This window comes from Dreissena polymorpha, chromosome 16 (genome assembly GCF_020536995.1).
Source record: "Dreissena polymorpha isolate Duluth1 chromosome 16, UMN_Dpol_1.0, whole genome shotgun sequence".
In the NCBI taxonomy this organism is placed as follows: Eukaryota; Metazoa; Mollusca; class Bivalvia; order Myida; family Dreissenidae; genus Dreissena; species Dreissena polymorpha.
Window position 1 is genome coordinate 39,730,015 of NC_068370.1, and position 19,533 is coordinate 39,749,547.

The window sequence follows — 19,533 nt, forward strand, 5'->3', positions numbered from 1 at the left end:
CAGGCCTAAATCGAAGGGCGCCGCGCCCTGCCCTCCCGAACCTCCGCCCCTGCCCCCCCGAACCTCTGCCCTGCCCCCCCCCCCTCAAAAAAAAAAAAAAAAAAAAAAAAAAATTTTTTTTTTTTTTTTTTTTTTTTACATATGATATTCATAAATCTCTTATTACATTGTAATTAGTTTTAATCCTCATTGTAGACATTATATTTGAATGGTTTGATAATAATGGGAATAATACAATTATTTATAACATATAAATTAACATGCAATAGAAAGCATTCCAGAAACACCCCGCTGCGCTCGAACGTGCCCTTTTCACAAAATACTGCGCGTCGAAGTGCCCTTTTCACAAAATACTGCGCGTCGAAAGTGCCCTTTGACAAAAAAGCCACCCTGCCTTTTCAAATTCTAGCTGGCGCACTGATAATATATATACATATATAATATAATATATACACATTGTTTCATTATTATTTACCCCCATTGATGTCAAACGTAATTTCTTTTTGTTTTATGATGTATTTCGTGCATTGCCGTAACATTACATCTTCATACGGAATGACTTATTTATAATTAACCGATGACCGATGACCGCTAAATACGTTAAATATTTTTTATTTACATTTTATAATTCATAAATACTTTATTTTTTTATAAATAAAACGGGCTTGTATCTTTACCGTGTTCAATTTCCGATTATCTATAGACTTCAAATTTGTACAATAATTATGTAACATATCTAATTTAAGCAACTGTTAAGTATGTCGGTGGTAAATTTATTCAACCCAAATGCCTAGTTACTTAATACTACCCAGAATGAAGACATGGTGGCATCATCAATTGCGTTTAATGACCAGATTGTCATCTGCCACCTAGTGTGATTTATGACACCATGTTGTTAGTTAGGTCTGGACAATATCTGATCAACGAGATAATCGGATTAGGCAGAACAAAGGGGCAATTAAACACCGGAATACAAAGGCTTAAACGATTTTAAGATTGATGCAAACAATCAAATGAAAACTATTGCATTTAATTTAATTAAATGTTTATTTAATGTGTCAACATGTTAGTTTTCCCGGACCAGGGTAAAGGTCCCTGCCCAGACAAATACCATTATGGTTAATTTGTAAATGTTTTTTATTTGGATTTGATCTATTTATTCATTGTGTTCAATCTTAGTTGTTTCAGTAACGTAGAACAACTTGTTGGCATGTTGAAAAATAAAATCTAAATATAATCGTTTAAATTTAATCGATCACGATCTATTTCTCCCCATTGATTGTATCTTTCTTTGACTACCAATATAGCCCGGATGTAAACACGCAGGTACGCGTGACGTCACGCGTGAACTGGTCTATTGCTAATGCAGCATCAACATACTAAAACAATATCCCGGAAAGAGAAAATAATGCATTTGAATAATCAAACATACTTTTGTTTTGAAAACTGATGACAGAAATGATTTGATTTACGATGTGAATCTAAATCTAGTTTTAGTGCAGATTCGTTCATATGACACAAAGATATATTTGTTTTACGGATCATTTCGGCTTAGACTTAGAGGACTGGGTGTGTCAAGTAAAATATTGATTATAATATATATTTTTTATAAACAACTGGTAGCAAGATGAGTTGCAGATAATTTTCTTAACTAACTAGTTTGACCTGTTTATTCTTTTCAGCTCAATTCAACAGTCAAAATGCACATACTATCACTTAATCGAAAATTTTGTTTAAAAAAATCATGAAATGACATGCATCGTTGTAAAATTTTAGTTCTTTCATATGCATTTGTAAAATACAGTTCAATACAAATACACACATATTAATACATTTAATAAGGAATTTTACATCATAACCCGATGATAAAGCAAAAGAACAACCCCAAACTTGTTAAAATGAACAAGAGATAGTAAATTGTGCGTACCTGCAACCGCCATTTGTAAACAAATCATGTAGACGCTTGCAGGTCAGGTCGGTCTTGTCAAAACGGCAAAAAAGAGACATTTAATTTCTTATCGAATCGACATCGTTATAACAAACCACGCGAAACAATAACACGAAACTAAGATTTAATATTAATCTTCATATTAAGTACCAATTGCATATAAAAATACAGTTCATTAAATAAAAAGGGTTCGTCATAAACATTAGTGTCAAGTGAGACTCCAAACCATGAGCATTCGATACATAGCATTTCTACCCGTTGTATCGGCCGTCTTAAGAATACATACGAATTTTGGAAGTGAATAAATACAAAAAAACGCGCATTTGTCATACGTCAATCTATAGTTAAATGTTTAATATTTGACATAACAACGAAACTGCATTTTAATCGGCAATGATTTGACAAAATACCGGCTGGACTTAGCTCCATCTTTTCCATGTACAATTGTAACATAGTTATAGTATCGGCCCTTAATTCTGATACTATGAGTATGTGCTTGTTCTAAAAAAGTAACTTCATGGAAACACGAAACTCTTACTCATGTTTTTCTTAAATATTATTACATTTTATTAAAACAATAAGCGGCATATAAAGCATTTGATAATTAAAAGCTAGTATTAGTTCATAAACAAACGAACATAATTGTGTGTTACGTAACTAAAAATCATAGCATCACCCTGGAATAACCATGATCTACTTTCCAAAGAACACCGGCAATCATGAGAAGAATCGTCGTAATAGTCATGGATAACCTTCAAATAAATTACAACTTCTAAAAATTGAAAAACATTAACTTCGAGCACTACTTGAAGGTTTGTCGTTTAAGGCACGATACTATTTGGAGGACCGATACTATGAGAGTAAGGGATAATATTACAAGGTGAAATTCAATTATTCATCACTTTTATTGTAAAAGAGTATACAAAATACTACTATATATAATAAAAAGGATTATTATAAATCTTGATAATATTGCTGTCAGACCTGTAATGATTATTATTAATGGAAGAAAGTGGCAAGATATTAAATGGATAAGTCATAATATAAGTAAAAGAAACCATATGCATAATACGGAAGTGCATGCCAATATGTGCATGTGATGTTTATATTTCCTTTGACATTTGTCGACACAATAGTAAATCATTAACTAAAAACTGAAAAAAATGTCTTCAAACTTACCGTGATGCAAAATGAGTTCCTTAATTTTGTGTTTGGTTCGATGAGTTCTAGTCTAGTGATTACAAAGGATACATGTATGTTATTTCATTTAATATTCACATTTTTTCTTTTCCTTAATAGTACAGGCCCCATGGGCATGGAGAATTTCTTGTTTAAACTATATTGGTTCGTTCATTTAGGTTACGGACAATCTTTATACGTAACATAAACGAATGTTGATGTATTTAACTCGCAATCATATAATGCTTTGCAGCAAACTTGATATAAAATAATAAACATATATTTGTCATTCAATATTTAATATGAAAAAGGATCAAGCTATATATTTTCTCTTAATATGTGCAAGACAGATGAATGTGAATTGCCACAACACGTTACATATGTAAATCTTCCGCGAGAAGACATTGAAATATGATAAATTATGCGAATTGACGAGACAACACTCTTCCATCTGTGGTCTATGAACAATATGTTGCAAGTTCGTAACCGCTTGGACAGTATCTGATCTTAATGAGAAACATTCAATTTTGGTTTGGCCATGTGCTGCGTGAGGGTGGTGTTTGAGAGGGGTGTGGGATGGGGGCGGCAGAGCATTCGAAGAAAAACCCTATCTTTCCGGTATTGTGACGACCGAACCATTGCCTTTTGGAATGAAACTGTGCATGTTCGCGTGACGTCATTCGACAGATCTTGTAAAGAAAAGGTCTATTTATATTGGTAAATGTTTTAATTACATTTTCATTTAGGGAAATAAACAAACTAGAAATCCATTCTGATTTAGAATGGTTTAGCTGTAACGGAAAAACTGAATAAGAACGATAAAGAAGTTCATATGACAAAATGAAAACAAAAAAATACTACGAAGTCACAAATCGAATATTTTGAATTAAAGTAATCGAGCAAATAGTATGTATATTTTTTTAAAGATTTTCAAATAATATACTATGACAAACAAATCAATGTGTTATTTTGTATGTCTGAATGTGTCAAACACAATTAAGATAAGGAACACCAGCATTTTATAGAATCTATTTTAAATAAAACACAATACATTTTGAACAAAGCTTTTATGAGAAATTGAATTTTAGCACGAATGCTCTTAAAATACGTGGCTGCTTTTTGCCATATTAAGTTAACTGTATATGCTCGATAAGACAATAACACTTTAAATGTCGTTCAATTAATAATTGCAATCCAACTGGTCAATAGTAAGATCGAGAGTCAACGCATTAAATGAACAGAGCTCTGATAGAAAACGGGGCTTAATGCAAGTGCATATAAGTCGCGTTCTGAGAAAACTGGGCTTAATGCATGTGCGTAAAGAGTCGTCCCAGATACGCCTGTGCAGTCCGCACAGGCTAATCAGGAACGACACTTTCCGCCTTAATTGGATTTTTGCTAAGAAGAGACTTCATTTAAACGAAAAATGTCATAAAAGCGGAAAGTGTCGTCCCTTATTAGCGCTCGATTTGGTCATTGTCGGCTCGGGTACTACTTACATGTACCCCGGGTACTCTTAAGTATACTTACAAGTACCCCGGGTACGGTAAATATACTTAAACGTATCCGGTCGATATTAGACTGTACCCGAGTTGTATTCCCGCCCGAAATACGATGTCGTAAAACGCGCTACCGATTATCGTAAAACGATGTTGTTTATCTTAAACAAACTTCTCTAAAAAAAACTGCATCGACATGCTTTTTGAGTATTAGTTTCGATAATATAGAGGCCATTTAGCAGAAAAAATAACATAAATAACATAATTAATAAAAAAAAATGCCGACAACGACCGATTTAGCGTTAAAAACGGGTACGTTTTAGAATATTTACCGTACCCGGGGTACATGTAAGTCTACTTAAGAGTACCCCGGGTATATGTAAGTAGTACCCGAGCCGAAAATAACCAATCGAGCCTTATTAGCATGTGAGAACTGCACAGGCTAATCTGGCATGACAATTTACGCACAAGCATTATGCCCATTTTTTCCGAACGCGACTCATATTTCGATCATCTTACTAAATAACTATTGAAATTCGATCATTCGTACTTTATTCGATCATATTTGCTAAAATGGAATTTAAATTAACAAACAATAAGTCAATAAGAATGTTAAACATATATTATGAAGATTTCTATAAATAATTGCATAATCTTATTTAAATTGGCTATCGTAAAAACATTAGCGAAAACAAACTTGTAACGATGCTAGTGGAAACAAGGGACACTTTCTTTTTGTCCTTAGTAAATGCAAACTTCACGCGTCTTGATTGTATTCATTAACTTTGATCCTCTCAGTTGTTTGAAATCAATAAGACTTTTTCCATTCCGGACTGTTATTGAAGCTGATTAAAGCGGACCACATGAATAAAATGTGGCATTTCTTTTATCAATAACCATTTTATTGAAAACACATTGTATTGCAATACATTCAACGCGATCGCTAATATGTTAATGGACAAGTTTTTTCCCTATAAATACAGGCCATAAAAGGGAACTACCGTTAATTGGCGTTTACGACTGAACATAAATAAGAGAATTTTAATGATCGTGCGCACATCTTAGACTGATCAAAGAAACTAACATGATACTTTAATCCACTCAGAAACAATAGTTGAATACAAAATACAAAGATACATTGTACCAAGTATTATTTCCATATACATCCGCTTTAGAATTTGCATAAAAAGCTACGCAGTCATCTGACAGGATTCTGCAATGTTGCCCATTCATATTTAAATACCAAGAGGTCGCTGCTCTTTCGAATTACTATATTAGAAGCCAATACTTAAAAATAGTACTGAAGTAAATAAATCAGTTAAAGACACAGTAATTTGGCGTTTTAAAACCAAGGATCGATTTTAATTTGTGGATTGTTAAGAAATTTCCGGATATGCAGCTCTAGTTACGTTCATGAATATCAATAAAGTTTTCGGACTACCAAAAGTAGTGGTTATTGAGTCAGTTAAATGGAAATACTGAACAAAATCATTCTTTTCTAAGTAATGAACAACGTGAACATAAATATTTTACATTGGATGTAAATCTGCTTAAAAATCTTGACTTTGACAACTGTTTTACACTTAAGGGTGTAATCAATAAATTTGAACTAAATGGGGGACAGAAGGACGTTTTTTCCATGTGTCATGATACATTTTAAGAATACATAACCATTATTATTAAATGCAGTTCTTGTTCAAATGTAATTATTTGATGTCTGCATAGATATTCCCATGAGAAATTCAAACACATCCTATCTATATTTTCCTTAGTAAGTTTAATGTTCAATAGTGAGTAATTGTAATAAACCATTCAAATAGCAGCAACAATAATTAATAAGAGGCACTGATTTTTAAATCAAAAACAATTATATAAATGGTTGATGTTACATCTAGTAAACCAAAACAGTGAAAAATATAGTTTCATAACTTCATCAAAAGATCATAAACAATCCTATGTTCACCCATTTTCCTCTATTGTTGGTATTTCGTCTCACAAGGTGCTATCATGTTTTTAATTCATAATTATATTCTCACCGGAATGCAAAAGCTGGAAATTAATTGCTTGCTAACGCTCTCTTATGGAATGTAATATGACGTGACATCTTTATGTAATTGAATTAAATCTCCAAGCCGATGACAATACACAAATTACAACTCGGTCAATATTTACATCTTCCAGGAAAATAATATTTTTACATAGAAGGCACTGTTTAAAGCGTTCGAGTTAACTTTTATCAAAATAGAAAGATAACATTCGTTAAAAGAAAAATAGACATATCTGGAATAAAATTGGTCTAATTGCCCAATCTTAATTATGATTGTTCAACATTTCCCCACAATGGTCAATAATTAAAACGATCGTATCTGCTAACGTGCATGAAAATCTCCACATTTTACCAAAGTGCATAGCAATCAAACGAACCGGAATAAAGATCTAATCAAGAGACAATTTAAACCTTTGTGTAACACATTCTTGCAATAAAAGAATGTTGTATAACTATCTAAAGGGGAGGGGGGGGGGGGAAACAACACTACACACACACTTCAAGTACAGTTTCATTTTTATTATCTTTTGAAATACACTTCGTACAGAAGTGTGTTAACCATATCCTGTTATATTATAATTAGCATGACACTTCCCAAAAAATCAGAAAGCTGATCAGTAAAATAATATTGTGAGACATATAATGTAGAGATCGCCTCTTTGTCACCGAGATTAGATATGTCACGAGAAATAATGAGCGAACATTAACAATGAATATTAACTGGAAATGTTATGGGTGGAACAATAATGTAACATAATTAATGTGACAGCTCTCTAAGAAAGAGCTAATGAATATGCTATAATTGAGTGGAAAACAAATTAGACAACGAAAAGATGTTATGGATTATTGCTTCTGCAGAAATCAGAAATAGCTAATATTATTTAAATATAGACATACGATTAATATTTTTTTTTTATTATAATACCGTTGACCTTCAATGTACACTCGAGTTCAATTAAAACGATCGGATACACCTATTTTTTTTAACATATAATTTGTTTGAAGTGTTTTATCACACTTCATACACTTTGAATTTAGTGTTTAATCACACGTACAACTTTAGATGCTTGTAACTTATGATGTACAATACATTTTAGAATAAATATGTTTAAACCTATCACACTTCAAAAGTCTTTGTTTCAAAGCAATTTTCCAGTTATTTGCATGTCAAACTACTATGACTCTTTATTATATATTTTCTACTTGTTTCGCGCTGTTAAGCAGTCAACTGAAATGACAAATCATTGGAAACCAGTCTGCGCGACAAAGTGTTTCTGGACGATGGAAATAATTAATTTCCGGTGACATAAAATTGACATTGGATGTCTGCATTTTATTTGAATGGCTTCAGTATGTGAACACGGGTTTCCATTAAAGCGTGTAATAAAGAAACAGATGACCCGTCGACCAACTGAGGGAAATTATTTCCCGCGTTAAGTGTAATATAAGGATACAACGCGAAATTTTTTAATGCGCAAAATTTCGGTGATTAGCAGTTTTTGTAATAAATCACATTTTGTAATATACTTTATACACATATCAATTTATATGCGAGAATGACACACGCATGTGCCTGTTTGGTGAAAGAGGACTCGTCAAGTAATTCACAATGGAGAAAAAATAATCCACTTAAATCAAACAAAAACACTTTTTACCAATGACATTCAGACGTTTCTTTCGTATGGTCGCACAGAATTAGAGCATATGGATATTTTTGTTTTATTTATTAACGGTACATCATACTTGGGCAACCACAATTTTGATGATGTTCAAGTATTGCTTTTGCATATTAACTTTTGTCCATCTCTCTACGCATTATACACAAGTTGCCGCAATTATTTCAGGCAATATGGCAGTCTTATTTCAAGTGTCATAATTATAACGTTTGTACATGTAAATATGAATAATTCTGAATTTACTTTTGAAGTTAAATCACTGTTTTGTTTGCGTATGTTTTCGAGTAGGTTTATTGTAATTATATTGTATTCATATAATCAATTTCGGTTAATTGACCCAGCAACATCAACAAGAAGCAGAATATAAATTTATTTAAAGGGAAGATAATACATATTTTGCCGTATGTACTTTCTTATTTATAACTGATTATTGCGGTTTACACAAAGTCACACCATTGCAATAGTTTTTCATTGACTTCAGCATTTTTTCAAATTAAATACACTGTTTTGCAAACGATACTTACTACAGATCTGTGCTCTAATGTTTTCTTTATTAATCTGCCGATGAAAAAGTTTATTGATGCATGCAATCACTCACTGCAAATGCCATTGCGTTTCTGGTCGCTAAAAAGAAACAGTTTCCGGTGTCATAAAACTGACATTGAATGTATTTATTCTGCTTAAAGAGCTTCTCTGTGTGAAAACCGTTTACCATCGCAGCGTGTAATGAAACACAAAACCAAAAGAGAGAAAATAGTTTCCATGTTTAGGAGCAAATTAGCACGAATCTCGGGCGGACGTCTGTGATCTTTTTGTTAAACCATGAAATTGAGAGCATCAGGACAAGTTTTACAATTCCTAGGATCTGTTCCTCACTTCACTGCCAAATTACCAAGACTATCTGAATTGCTCAACTAAACCCCCGACTTACACTTTACTGACCTGTACCAAAGTGTGTCAAATATCCTGCGTACAAGCAGTGGTTTCAGTGTAAAACCAGTATAACAAAGTTGCAAGAAAAATACACCAAACCTACATATGACACTTCTTATAAACATGTTTTACGCACGTTGAACCATATTGTAATTTTCAAATAAATTTATCATGACTTCACAAAAGGTTAGCATTTAGACATTGATTTTTTAGATAGGATGTTGGATTCTGAACTCTTATAACAAGAAGAAATGTAGCTGATATGTGTTCTTATGTTATGTTAATGCGCACCATACTGTTGCTAATACAAATATTGAACAATTTAGTACTAACATTTTATTCAAATTTATGTGATGCTATTTTTGTTAATATTAAATTAGAACACGAATGACGATTTTAATCTTTATTTAAACTTGCATATGTGATATTCGGCCTGTCTTTAGACGCACATCTTATAATTTAACCGTTCTGAGGTACCGACTTAAATTTAAACATTTTGTTTGATTTGTGATATGTTGACGTATGTTAATGTTTAAGTATGAGTTTTCGTGTCCTCCTTCCTCAATGCGGATTATTGTTTGACCTTGGTTTGCCTTTGTCACGGTAATACCTTTTATTATACTCAAATGCACATGTTCAGCTTTTTATGATTTGAAACTTACCAATATTGGAAATTAAACTCACTTAACATTCACAAGCGGGGAGTTACTATTCATGAGCTATTACTATACTAATCACGTTTAACATAACACGCAACGTGTTGAACTGACACGCGACATTAGAAAAGCGTATGGGCACCAAAAATACAGCAACTCGATTGTTAAAAGTTAAATCATGCCGTGAAACAAAATGCATATTTAGGCATTTGCCAAATTGTGCTTACAAAATTTCTTGTAAATGATATTGGGCGCGCTGGCAGTTATACTTATTAAAGTGCAGATATTAATTACCATTCGCATACGTAATAGGGAAGATTGAAATGTTATCGAGCAGTTTCTTGTGTGACATTAAACAGTGTATATGTTATAAATTTATGATCAATTTCGAAAAAAATATTAAATAAACACTTATTTAAAACTAATAGAATCACAGTGTGGTAGATTAAGCAAAACGCCATATTTACAGCGCAACGAACTGCTTATCATTTGTTTACGTACTTTCCGCTTTTCATACTTGAAAAAGAAAAAGCCTAGACTAATATGTGTTATTGATTTCCAAATCCTTGGCACAACCCGATTTAAGTTAAATAAACTCCGTGATTCATCATGTCGACGATCCCATTTTGTGCAGGCATTATATCATTGCACGTTTCACACTCGTTCAATTTCGCTGGTATTACGGCGTCTGGTACAACGGCGTCTTCTTTGCCTCTGGTGGCAGCAATCGCAAGAGACAAAAACGATTATAAGTGGTCGTAAGAAGCTGCAGGCATTTAAATAGATTTATAAAATGCGAATTCATTAAAACGAGCCTGTATCATTAACATAGCTGCTATGGTACCTCTACAGGAAACTTTGTATATTTATTTAGAATTCTTGAATCCCCGCATACAATCTTCCAGGTGTTTGTACTACAATGCAGTTTGCACAGATAAAGCTTCTATGAAATGAAGTTGCTAGACACGTTAAAATGGAAATTCATGCGTATATGATTGATTTACACTCAATTTAGTTTTTTTATATAACATGTTTAAAAGTTATTGTTTTTGTTAACAACCGTTTAGTAATACAATCGATTTTTTTCAAAACAAGTACAATTCAACACTTGCGAAAACGTCTGAGTCAATAAGAATGCATTTTTAAATCAATTTTATTAAACAATTAATACTTATTTTCTGTTTATGACTTTATAACAGTTTTCATCTAGATGATAAGCCACTTTGAAGCTTTCTGTATTCTTCTTAAACGGCATAGCTGGAACTATTTTTTTTTACAATGTATGAGAAGTGATGAAAAGCGTCCAAAACAATTGATTTTACAATTGAAATTTAAAAAACACTTAATAAATTCAACTATGTCGACTGTATTTTACAAACACATTTATTACCACAGCTTTAATCAGTTTATTTCAATAGTTAATTGAATACTCTATGATTCAATAGAAGGTTGTCGATTTAGCGCAGTTGTTTATACAAGCTTGGCGACCTAGATTCAGTTCCGATTCCTGGCGCATACGAGTTTGATTGGGGACAGGCTTGGCTTTCTCAAGGCACTATATGGCTTCTATCCACAGCACAAGATGACAACAAAACTTAAAACCCATATATTTTAAAACTAAATTCAGTTCCAACATTTGCCGTTGTAAAACATAACGAAGCCTTAGGAGTGGTCTAATGTCTTTGAAATACGCACTCACACATCAAACCCAACCCAGTACTCATTCATTAAACACTTCAGAGAAACATAAGATAATTGCAAACACTGTGATGTTTTAATTTATAGTTAACCTCCACGTGATAGTTGAAGAATAAATCGAGTACATTCTGTAAGCTAAATTCCATTTGCAACAGTTTTCAGTGACAAAAACAAGTTCTCAAATGCAGTTCTCATTAAAACCAGACCGTGGTTTCGTCGGGATCAGTTTATTCACTGCTTCCCATGACTTGAGAAAAGCATATATTACAAGTTTTGAGTATGTTTTAAAAAGTTAAAAATGGAACTGCTTTATGGTTACTGTTTGATTTGTCAGCAAGAAAGGTGTGTTTTTTCCACTTTTGTATTCGTCCCCAAAATGGTTCGTAATTAAGATTATGTGAGAATGGAATATTTTACACTGTGACAGTTCTAGACTCTGTTAGGGTGGAAATACTAAATATAATAATTTAGTAAAACATATTGTTGCTTTAGATTGTCTAGAGTTATGAAGGCATTAACAAACAGTTTGGATCGAGATCAGATGCCACAGTCACATAATGCAGGGCCCTTGCTACACTTTGGGGGACTGGGGCCGGGGCCCTTAGAAGGGGGGGATTTCGCGTCGCTTTGGGGGAAAAGGGGGACATCCTACATGTAAACTATATCTGGCAGTAAAAGAGGGTGGATCCGTTTACATTTACTTCAGTTTAGTCACTAAACTTCTTCCCAAGCACACTAAATCTAGCCCCAGGCCTTTAGTGTCTGCAGCGCTTTGATCATTATGGAAATAAACAAACTAGAAATACATTCTGATTTGGAAGGGTTTGGCTGTAACGGAAGAACAACCATGCGAACGATGTAGAAGTTCATTTGACAAAATTAAAATAAACATACATGTACTACGAAGTCACAAATAGAATATTGTGAATTTAAGTTATCGAGCAAATATTATTTAAAACATGAAGGCGCACACCAAGTTTACAAACTTAAGTTTCATGTAAAATACGTTCAACAAAACATATAACATCATAAGATGGTAATCAGTCCTCCATGGTCATTTTTTTAAGATTTTCGTAGAATATACTATTACAAACAACTCAATGTTGTGGGTTTTTTATGTTTGAACGTGTCAAATACAATTTAGATAAAGAACAAGAGCATTTTATAGAATTTATTTTAAATAAAACACAAAACATTTTGAACAAAGCATTTATGAGAAATTGAATTTTAACTCGAATGCTCTGAAAATACGTGACTGGCTTTTTGCCATATTAAGTTAACTGTATATGCTCGACAGCACCTTGATGTCGGTACATTAATAATTGCAATCCAACTGGTCACTAGTAAGATCGGGAGTCAACACATCAAATGAACAGAGCTCTGATAGAAAACGGGGCTTAATGCACGTGCATATGAGTCGCGTTCTGAGAAAACTGGGCTTAATGCATGTGCGTAAAGTGTCGTCCCAGATTAGTCTGTGCAGTCCGCACAGGCTAATCAGGAACGACACTTTCCGCCTAGATTGGATTTTTGCTAAGAAGAGACTTCGTTTACACGAAAAATGTCATAACAGCGGAAAGTGTTGTCCATGATTAGCCTGTGCGAACTGCACAGGCTAATTTGGGATGACAATTTATGCAAAAGCATTATGCTCATTTTTCTCAGAACGCGACTCATATTTCGATCATCTTCAATAAATAACTATTGAGTATGCGATCATTCGTACTTTATTCGATCATATTTGCTAAAATTGAATTTAAATTAACAAACAATAAGTCAATGACGAAAGTTAAACATATTGGGAAGATTTCTATAAGTAATTGCATATCCTTATTTAAATTGGCTATCGTAATAACATTAGCAAAAAAAAACTTGTAACGAGGTTAATGGAAACAATGGACACTTTCTTTTTGGCCTTAGTAAATGTAAACTACACGTGTCTTGTTTGTATTCATTAACTTTGATCCTCTCAGTTGTTTGAAATCAATAAGGCTTTTCAATTCCGGACTGTTATTGAAGCTGATTAAATCGGACCAAATGAATAATATATCGCATTTATTTTATCAATAACTATTTTATTGCAAACGCATTTTATTGCAATACTTTCAACGCGACCGCTAATAAGGGATCTTTTCACGCTTTGGTAAATTGACAAAATTGAAAAAAGTTGTTTCAGATTCGTAAGTTTTCGTTTTAGTTATGATATTTGTGAGGAAACAGTAAAACTGAACATTAACCATGCTCTAATATAGCCATTATATGCATCTTTTGACGATTTTAAAACCTAAAAATTATAAAGCGTTGCAACGCGAAACGATTGAATAATTTGGAGAGTTCTGTTTTTGTCGTTAAATTTTGTAAAACTACGAAGATTGCTTATATAAGGTATAAAATACGTCAAGGTTGTGTACTCGGCGGAATAGCTCAGTAGGCTAAAGCGTTTTTACTTCAGGACTCTGGCAGGACCCCAGGGATCACTGGTTCGAAACCTGCTCCGGGCAATGTTCTTTTCCTTTTTTTAATTTTTTTTCTTGATTTTTTACTGGAGTTTTTACAATCCAATGTTTACATTTATCAATATAAAGCATTTAATGAATAAGTTAAAAAAATGCCAAAATCTGTGAAAAGGCTCCTTTAATGGAAAAGTTTGTTTCCGTATAAATTAATTTCATAAACATCCGTTTCATAATTCGCATAGAAGGCTACGCAGCCATCTGACAAGATTCTGCTCTAATAACGTTCATGAATATCGATAAAGTTATCAGACGACCAAATGTAAAGGTTATTGAGTCAGTCAAATGGAAATACTAAACAAAAATCATCCTAAAGACTTTTCAAAGTAATGAACATAATTATTTTACATATGATGTAAATCTGCTTAAAAAGCTTCTCTTGGACAACTGTTCTACACCAAATGGTGTAATGAATTATTATTGACTTAAAGGGACCTTTTCACGTTTTTGTAAATTGACAAATTAAAAAAAACTTGTTTCAGATTCGCAAATTTACGTTATAATTATGATATTTATGAGGAAACAATGATATTGGTCATTTAACATGCTCTAAAATATTCATTATATGCATCTTTTGACGATTTAGAAACCTGAAAATTATAAAGCGTTGCAACGCGAAACGATTGAATAATTTGGAGTGTTATGTTTGTGTTGTTATATCTTGTGACAGTACGAGGATTGCTTATATAAAGTATAAAATACATCTTTCATCGTATAAGTACGAATGGCCGAGTGATCTAAAACTTGTACTCCAGGTGTCAGTGGTTCGAGCCCAGTTGATGGTTACTTTTTTTTCCTTAATTTTATTCTTGTTTTTCCTGGAGCCTTTTAGATCCAATGTTTACATTCATCAATATGAACTATTTAATGACAAACTTCAATACATGCCTAAATCTGTGAAAAGATTCCTTTAATAGCGGACAGAGGAATGTTATTTTCCATGTGTCATGATAAATTTGAAGAATACTTCACAATTATTATTATTTGCAGTTCTTGTTCAAATGCAATAATGTGCTGTCTGCAGATATTTTCTTTTGGGATATTCAAACACATCCCACCTTTACTTTCCTTAAGTAGTTAAATTGTCAATAGTAAGTAATTGCAATGGACCATTCGAATAGCAGCAACAATTATACGGAGTACTGATTTTTAAATCAGAAACAATTATATGAATGGTTTATGGTACATCTAGTAAACCAAAAACAGTAAAAAAATATAGTTTTATAACTGCAAAAAAGATCACAAACACTCATATTTTCACCCATTTTCCTCTTGTGTTGGTATTTCGTCTCACAAGGTGCAATAATGCTACGTGATTTGTTTGGAACGTCACAAGTTTATCCACACAATTGTTTTTATTCATAATTATATTCTCACCGGAATGCAAAAGCTGGAAATTAATTGCGTGCTTACGCTGTCTCTCTTACGGAATGTTATATGACGTGACATCTTTATGTAATTGAATTATATTTCCCAGCCGATGACAATACAAAAATAACAACTCCGTCCATATTTATATGTTCCAGGAAAAGAATAGTATTCCACAGACGGCACTTTTGAAAGCGTTCGAGTTAACATAAATCAAAATAAAAAGATAACAAACGTTTAAAGAAAAATAGCCATATCTGGAATAAAATTGGTCTTATTGCACCATCTTAATTATGATTGTTCAATTTATCCAAAACATTTTCAATCATGAAACCCATTGTATCTGCGAACTTGTTGTTTTTACTCTGTACATGTAAATCTCCATATTTTACCAAAGTGAATAGCAGTCAAACGAACCGGAATAAGGACCTAATGAAGAGACAATTTAAACCTTTGTGTAACACATTTTTGCAATAAAAGAATCTTGTATAACGAGAGGGGGATCGGGGGCAAAACAACACTACAGACGAACTTCAAAATTTCAAGTACAGTTGTATTTTTATCATCTTTTGAAATGCACTTCATACAGAATTGTGTTAACCATATCCTGTTATACTATGATGGTAATGGCACTTCCCTGGGAATGGAGCTTCCCAAACAATCAGAAAGCTGATCAGTAATGATATTGAGAGACTTAATATGTAGAGATCGCATTTAAAATAAGGAAGAGTCCGCCTCTTTGTCACCGATATTAGATCTGACACGAGAAATAATGAGCGAACATAATTAACAATGAATATTAACTGGAAATGCTATGAGTGGAACGAGAATGTAACATAATTAATGTGACATCCCTCTAAGAGCTAATGATTATGCTATGATTTAGTGGCGAAAAAGATGTTATGTATTATTGCCCCTGCAGAAATCAGAGAGATCAAATATTATTTGAATATAGACATAAGATGATTATTTCTAATACAGGTTACCTCCAATGTACACTCGAGTTTAAATTAAACGATCGATAACGCCTATTTATTTAGCATATAATGTGTATGAAGTGTTTAATCACACTTACAACTTAAGATGCTTGCAACTTTTGTTGTAAAACACATTCTTGAATAAATATGTTTAAACCAATCATACTTCGAAAGTCTTTGTTTCACAGCAATCATCCAGTTACTTGCATGTCAAACGACTATGACTCTTTATTATATTTTCCGGCGTAAGCTGTATTAAGCCACCTTTTCACCTTAGCCTGACCTTTGTTAGCGTCCAATAGAATTCAAATAAAACTTCCCGCGGCCAAGTACAGATGAATACACTTCATTGACTGCATTGGCTGATTTGAGAATACGACCAGAACATTGGAAACATGTCCGCGTCTTTGTAACACTGTTTTACTGCGTGTTCAGCATGAAACAATTTTATATCTAATGAAGAGGCTTAATAGATAGAACAGTTTTACACTCAATCTCGACATCAATACAGTTTGTGCGTCCACCTTTTATTTTCAGAAGATTTTCAGCGCGAGAACGTTTGCACTTAAAGGCTATTTTATCATATTTATTACTAACTTCCATATTCCTGTCAACATGTTAACATGTTAAAGTATAGAGAGCAGTGGAAGCGAAGACTCACTTTAATGCATTGCATTTCAACTCGCGAGGTACTAGTATATCGGGTCAATTTGCGGCCACTGTGTGTGAATGTCAGAGTTTACATACAGGTCATCGCTGCGTGTCTACCCTATGTGCTGATCGGAGTTCGCGGCCAGGAAAATAATCTTTACATAATAAAAACGCTATAGCGTGAACTAGGTGAACTGGAATTTTCTTTAGACCAGACAGATGTTTAATGAAGATATCCAGCGATATCATTTGGTATGTCAATAATAGATTCTTAATGTGTTTTACAACAATACCATGATAAATATTATTTTTAATTAATTTAACAAGAATTATGCCATCATATTGACTAATGAATTAAGCATGAGCGCAATGATTCTCGATACTGTTAAAAATCGAATCAAATAGCAACGCCAGACAAACCACTAAAACAGGTTTGTTTGAAGAACGCGCGTATAAATATTTAAAATATATACGGATACTTCGCGTGTGGCCGGTTGACTCATATGTTTTAATTTCACTTCCATTCTTCTTTTGGTTTTCTGTTTTGTTTCTATACGTTTATGACCAGCAATATGTAATAATGTAAAATAAGCCGCGAAAACTCCGCGTATCATCCCGTTCTGCGTTTGCTGCAGCTAAGAACTGCACAGAAAAAGACATTCGCTATCTTTGATCTCATTCATTGAAGTCATTACCTTTCATTAACTGCAACCACAATCAACGCCGTATATCTTTTTTAAAGATATTTCTTGTTTCTACTTGTTTCGCGCGGTTAACCAGTCAACTGAAATGACAAATCATTGGAAACCAGTCTGCGCGACAAAGTGTTTCTGGACGATGGAAATAATTAATTTCCGGTGACATAAATTTGACATTGGATGTCTGCATTTTATTTGAATGGCTTCAGTATGTGAACACGGGTTTCTATTAAAGGGGCCTTTTCACGTTTTGGTAAATTGAAAAAAATTAAAAAAAGTTGTTTCAGATTCGCATATTTTCGATTTAGTTATGATATTTGTGAGGAAACAGTAATACTGAACATTTACCATGCTCTAATATAGCCATTATATGCATCTTTTGACGATTTAAAAACCTGAAAATTATAAAGCGTTGCAACGCGAAACGATTGAATAATTTGGAGAGTTCTGTTGTTGTCGCTATATTATTTTGTGAAACTACAATGAGTGCTTATATATAGTATAAAATACGTCTGACATTGTACGCGAAAGAATGGTCGAGGGGTCTAAGTCGTAGACTTTTTACGCCACGACACCAGGGGTCAGTGGTTCTAGCCTTGTTGAGGGTTACTTTTTTTTAAATTTTATTCTCGATTTTTTACTGGAGCTTTTTAGAGCAAATGTTTTACATTTATCAATACAAAGAATTTAATTACAAACTTCAAAACATGCCAAAATCTGTTAAAAGGCCCCTTTAAAGCGTGTAATAAAGAAACAGATGACCCGTCGACCAACTGAGGAAAAATTATTTCCCGCGTTTAGTGTAATAAAAGGATACATCCCGAATATTTTTTAAATGTGCAAAATTTCAGTGATTAGCAGTTTTTCTAATAAATCACCCTTTTCTATATACCTTATACAAATATCAATTTATATGCGAGTATGACACACATGTGCCTTTTTGATGAAAGAGGACTCGTCAAGTAATTCACAATTGAGCAAAAAAAAATGCAATTAAATCAAACGAAAACACTTTTTTCCAATGACATTCAGACGTTTCTTTCGTATGGTCGCACAGGATTAGAGCATATGCATATTTTCTTATTTATTAACGGTACATCATACTGGGCAACCACAATTTCGATGTTTTCTAAGTTTTGCTTTTGCATATTTATTTTTGTCCATCGCTCTACGTATTATACAAAAATTGCTGCATTTATTTCAGGCAATATGGTATGAAGTCTAATTTCAAGTGTCATAATTATGTCGTTTATAGATGTATATATGAATAATTCTGCATTTACCTTTGAAGTTTTATTACGGGTTTGTTTGCGTTTGTATGCGCGATCTAAAACTTTGAGTAGGTTTATTGTAATTATATTGTATTCATATATTCAATTTTGGTTCATTGACCCAGCAACATCAACAATAAACAAAATACACATTTATTAAAAGGGAAGTTAATTTATATTTTTCCGTATGTACTTTGATATTTAGAACTGATTTATTGTGGTTTACACAAAGTCACAAAATTTCAATAGTTTTTCTTTGACTTGCAGCAATTTTTCCAAACGATACTCATTACAGATCTTTGCTCTAATGTTTTCTTTATTAAACTTCCGGTGAAAAAGTAACCTGAAACATGCAATCACTCACTGCAAATGCAAATGTGTTTCTGGTCGCTAAAAAGAAACAGTTTCCAGTGTCATAA

General features: G+C 33.0%; 2 protein-coding genes across 2 annotated transcripts in view; both read right to left on the bottom strand.

Moving 5' to 3' along the window:
* The window catches only part of LOC127862856 (nucleolar and coiled-body phosphoprotein 1-like), a 270,717-nt gene extending 268,736 nt beyond the window's left edge, over positions 1–1,981 (bottom strand). Inside the window, exon 1 of the mRNA XM_052402112.1 lies at positions 1,928–1,981. The gene's annotated coding sequence lies outside the window, so the exon portion shown is untranslated. The remainder of the gene's footprint in view (positions 1–1,927) is intronic.
* LOC127862871 (uncharacterized) overlaps positions 1–19,533 on the bottom strand; it is a 249,354-nt gene that overhangs the window by 153,924 nt on the left and 75,897 nt on the right. The gene's annotated exons all lie outside the window — the stretch shown is intronic.